Source organism: Lactuca saligna, chromosome 6, assembly GCF_052625555.1.
Source record: "Lactuca saligna cultivar CGN05327 chromosome 6, ASM5262555v1, whole genome shotgun sequence".
Lineage (NCBI taxonomy): Eukaryota > Viridiplantae > Streptophyta > Magnoliopsida > Asterales > Asteraceae > Lactuca > Lactuca saligna.
In genome coordinates this window covers 47,384,720-47,390,719 of record NC_136422.1, presented here as the reverse complement: position 1 = coordinate 47,390,719, position 6,000 = coordinate 47,384,720, and positions in this window count along the sequence as shown.

Here is a 6,000-nt window from a genome sequence, read left to right as displayed (position 1 = left end):
ACCTAGCCTAAGGATCATCATCGGGACGGACACTACTGCTAAGGGGATTCCTTAGCAATAAATGTCCTAATAGGCAACCATGTGGGGGATGGAGTACACCGGTGAACACATCGTTCACAACACCTACAGGTTGCGAGCCTGCTAGTGTTCCACTGGACTGTCTAGAAGAGTCCGTGGTCGTCATCTATACTCCGCTAGATGACTGGATCAACGACAACAACATCGAGGCCTCTCATCATTTTATCACACATCACCTATTACATCTACCCATGTTTTACCCCAACATTTTCGTAGATATAAAATACATATACAGTTTAAATCATTGAAAACATGTATAACAACGTTCATCTAACATAGATAGCAAGTATTCAGATAATATGCACACATAGCACGTAATTTATATAAAATACTTCATATCTATGTGTAAGCTGAAAGTAACTATGCACTCACCGGAAAAGGTGGTGATTCCGAACTCAGACAGCGCTTCGCTTCTTAAAAAGAATTTTTCTTCGACGAAACCTAGTATTATTACCACTAGAGTTTAGTTTATTATTCGTCGAGACTAATTAATAGTCTAGCTATTATTATTATTATTATTATATAAGCGTCAAAAAAATACTTATATAACCCATAATAATAGCCCAAGTATTTATTATAAGTTCCTAATAACGTTACTATAATTAAATAAAAGTTATATTAAAAATAGCGTAGGCGTAGCTCACTTACAGCGGGTTTTATAGAAAACCGGGCTTTGCTTGGAGCAGCGTTCCTGAGCCGAAAAGCTCTTCTTCTCAGAGCCTTCGAGCACTCCGGGGCTTCCGCCTCGTGCTAGGGAGGTTCCCTAGGCTTTTCGGGGGATTTCGGGGCTAGAGAGAGGTTCTAGAGAGAGAGAGAGAGAGAGAGTAAAGAGAAGAAAGAATGGGAAAGGTGTGAAGAAAATGAGGGTGGGAGAGGTGGTATTTATAGGGTGAAATGTGGCTGAACTTGGTGCCACATGTCACCATCTGGTGGCAAGCCTTGGGGAGAAAGCAATGGCCAAGATTGTGCCACATCACCCATTTTCGCACAGCACACTTCCGACTTCTAAAATCCGTAACTTTCACATACGAACTCCGTTTTTGACGTTCTTTATATCCACGCGTAGGTAATAATAAGATCTACAACTTTCATTTTGACACCATCAGCTAATTCTCGACCGATCTTAAATTTAACAGTACAAGGAGATTATACTGTTAAACGTCTGCGTAAAATTAATAACTTCTACATACGGACTCTGTTTTTGTCTGTCTTTTTACCGTTGAGTTCCTATGAATGAGATCTTCAACTCTCATTTAGGTCGCGTAAGCCAAAAACCGCTCGAACTAAAATTCGAGTTTCGAGCTGTACACTGCTAAGCCGAATCTTAGAAAAATCATAACTTCTTCATACGAAGTCAGATTTGGGCGTTCTTTTTATCGATGTTCTTAGTTTAACATATTCTACGACTTTTGTTTAGATTGCTAAGGCTAAAAAGTCTTCTATCGTAAATTCACTATTTACGTCTCCCAGTGTCGTGCCGGTTTTGCCGTAAAACTTCGGCGGGCCATAACTTCTTCGTTATAGCTCGGATTTCGGCATTCTTTATATGTACGGAAACCTTGAGACATATTCTACAACTTTATGAAGAGATATCGGGATTATCTCACACTTTAATTTTGACGCTCATTTTTATTCTTTATTAATTATATATTTATAATTAAATAATAAACACATAAACACACATAATTCACATAATACTCAAATATTTCATATTTATTACTTCAAAAAGAGTTACAATAGTTGACCTAGACTATTACATTGACAAAAATGCTTAGCCCTGAAACCCGGGCGTTACATATGCCAATCATACATAACATTGGATCCTATAAATAGTTAAATACTTGATTCTACCCTAAGTCTTTCATCCAACAAGAACATGAAATAAGGCTAAACCAAACACTCTCAACCTATATAATACTAATTGTGTACAAATATGATGCATACGCTAAGCAAATATAGTAATGATGTCAATTCCATAAAAGAAAGAAACCCTAGGCTATCAAGCATTAATTATCACGCAATTCTATCAAGCAACTCTTAAAGATCCCTAACCTATCACTAGCATGTTGTTTTATCATAAATATAATAGCAAATAATAGTGTGAGTAATTTGGGGTATATTTTTTTGCTCCAACTGATCGTACACATCGCATCCTTCCTTTTTTTTACTTTTGAAAACAATTTTTTTTGAAAATCAGTTTAAAAAATTTTGCAGTTCTGTAGTTTGAGTCTAGATTCACAAGAATTCTTATCCAATTCTCTAAAACCAAGGGTTTGATACCAACTTGTAAAATCACAATAATTTAAAATTTTCAAAAATCAACCATTCATCATCATTGTTTACAAAATAGTCATTGTTTCAAAAGTGTTATTGCAAATCAAAGTTTTTCCCCAAGATCTAGTGACAAAACAGGAAGCCGTGTATAATCACACCTTCGCCTTCCCACAATCCTCGGAAGTACCTGAAACCATAAACTAAAATTGTAAGTAAAAGCTTAGTGAGTTCCCCCAAAGTACCACCATACAAAAATATAATCAAACAGATAACAAATCCACAACATCCTGGTTGGATTACCATTAGCCCATAGCCATTTGTTGGAATGCCCCGGCCTATAACCTTTAGGATGGAATGACCAATACATAATGGGTCCACAACCTCCTGGTTGGATTACCCTCGACCCACAACCTTCCGGTTGGAATGCCCTGGCCCACAAACTTTCAGTTGGAATGCCCCAGTTTGTTGACTTACAGTATGAAGCAGTACAGTCTTAAACCCACCATACCATGTCGGCATGTACATAACAAATACCATATAAACAATGGCATATAATCATAACTAGTTAACAGGCTAATAGAAAGATCTACAGATCTCTACCACATAGCAACATCCTGTATACCAAGATACAAATCTAATGGCCCGACATTGGTGCCTTCGACCCATGAGTATTGTGAGGAAAACTCACCTCATAGTATGATGAATAGTTGAACAATACACTACTCCAAATACCATCTCTACAGGTTACCTATTCAATAGATAAAGACCAAGGCTTAACGATATCTTAAAATACCTAAAATACCCTTAAGTCATACTCAGTCAACCCTAGACAAAGTAAAAGTTAAAGTCAATGGATCAAGGAGTCAACTTGGTCCACTCGGCTGAGTACATAGGGCATACTCAGCTCCTACGTTGGGCGTAATCCTTCTTTGATCGGAGTCGTGAGTTTGACCACGTACGTGCAGCGTACACTCATAATCTTCTTTTCTCAATGAGAGCTTAATGCATTAAGTTCTCACATCCAAATTTCAAATCCAAGGCCAAAATATCACTAAGAGTCATAAAGTTTCCAACTTTATGACTTTACATGTCCATAAAGTGCTTAATACAAAAAATCCAAACTTCTTAACACCTTAAGACCTTCTAGAGAATGCATGGAGAAAAACTAAGCATCAAGACTACATTTTTATGACTCAAGACCCCACACTAGGTTTGAAAGGACGACTTATTAGACTAAGAGAATTCCATTCTCAATAATCATCCTATTTGGAACCAAATATGCCCTAAATGAAGAAATGGCTAGATCTACAAGATAAGATGATCAAGATGTGAGCTTTTTACCTCCTGTAGGTTAATAGCAAGGAGATAATCTCATATCCAAGTCGCTTCCAAGCTCCAAGTTCTACTCACCACCTTCTTTTTCTTCAAAAATACCACAAAACACAAAGATAATCTCAATATGCACTCTTCTCACTTAGGACTAGCTAGAGGGACGTTTTATCAGATGGAGGCTGGTGAGGGAATGAGAAATAAAGGGATAATGACGCTTATATATAGACTAAAACCTAAAAATTAGGGTTTGAGGATTTACCACGTATGCCCTGCATAAGTAGTGTACGCCCAATGTACTAGGGTCCGCCCCAGTACACCTAGCATACACAACGTACGCTCAGCATACTAATCTCTTGGCCAAAATTACCAAAATGCCACTATAGACCATTCTTGCAATCTTTCTGAAGCATGCGGGTCAAAATGCAATATTCTTTCATACATAGGGTTAAATTTTAAAATACCTCATCATCATGATGTTACAGCTACAGGGCCTCATAAGGCCCAAACCAGAAAAGGCCAAATAACTTTTATTATGCTAACAGCCACAACTTCAATCAGTTCTAATGAAAATAAAAAAAATACACAAAATATTAGAATCGGTACCCTTGGAATATTTGTTTTTCTTCTTGCCACTTTAACGGATATTCAAAAATCCAAAGTAGGATTCCTCTCTCATAGTTGCACCCAAGAATCAAATTGGCAACCTTGATAACCTTTTGAATCGTAGAATACTAAACCCTAAATGATTAGGATTATGTTCGTCCCATTCATCGTGTTAGATCTTAAATTTAGGGTTGATGGACCAATCTCATATCCAGTTCAGGCATCTCTATTTATAAGGGATGATTTGGAATTCTTATTGGATAATTACTTGGTGACTATTTAATTATCCATAATATCTTACTTTTAAATCTTTACACTTTAACCATTTAAGTTCTACAAATTTCTATTAATTTATTAAACACTAACAAATTAACAAACTAGATCCCTAATATTCTTTCTTGTAAATTATGACTTAAATATATCCTTGCATGTAATCTAATAGGACTCTATTATTAATAGTTATGTTACCAACAGTTGTATCTTGGATACTATGTCCAACATAACCTACAATAGTAAAGAAGTTGGAGGAATTTGGTGATGATATGAGGTAAGTATTTCATTGTAGTATCGTTGTTCATAATTGTTTCTTAATACAAACTTTACCATTTAAAATTGAAGGAGCTAGTATGCAGTTCCAAATGGTTTAACTACATTAAAAATAATGAATGGGTTTCAAATTTATGGAGTTGACTTTCCGAATCCGTATTGTACTTATTGACTGTTGGAGGTATCAAGGATACCTTGTGTGCATGCACAAGTAGCTATTCTTTACATTAATCAAGATTAAGTCAACTTCATAAGCACTTGGTTTAACAAGGGTAATTACATGACAACTTATATTTATAATATACTCCTAGTGAAAGGAAGTTAACTTTTGGGAGGAGACAAATTGTACCATACCCCTTCCACCTATAGTTAGGAGGATATCAAGAAGGTTAACTTTTATACAAGGGTAGAACTAACTAGTGTAAAAATTGAATAAAACTTCATGTCAATAACCAAAGGTAGTCCCTGAACCTGAAGCTAAAAAGAAAATGGGCATGCCTAGATTGGAACCTATAACAACCCAAAAGAAATGACCCAAAAAAAAAATTATAATTACTAAAAACACCATAATAAAATCATAAGGTAAACTCGTACGTCAATATCTCACAACAATAGTAAAGTGTTATAAGTGATCTGAATCAAAAATGTATTAGTCACATCTATGAAAAACAAAACAACTCCCAGGACAAATGATACTGTGGTGTGTGTGTGCGATGCCATCAACTCAAGCTCTTCCCTTTGCTTGCAGAAGTACCTGAAACCAAAACTGAAACTGTAAGCACGAAGCTTAGTGAGCTCCCCCAAACTACCACATACCAAATAATACATATAATCACATACTGGGCCTTGCCCACTGCATCGGACCGAAGTCCGGAACTACCCAGGGCCTTGCCCTCTGCATCGGATCGGGATCCGGAACTACTGAGGCCTTGCCTCCTGCATCGGACCAAAGTCCAGAACTGACTGCATCGGACAGAAGTCTGGAACATACTGAACATAGCATCACATAAGCATATCAACTAACATGAGTACATACATAGCATACTACATCGGGATGTAACCCGGAACACATAACACCAAATACTGTCCGAGCCACGAAGGCATCAAACATACTAAAATCTGCATCGAACCAAAGTCCGGATACTACTGCTAGCTAAATGGGCCGGC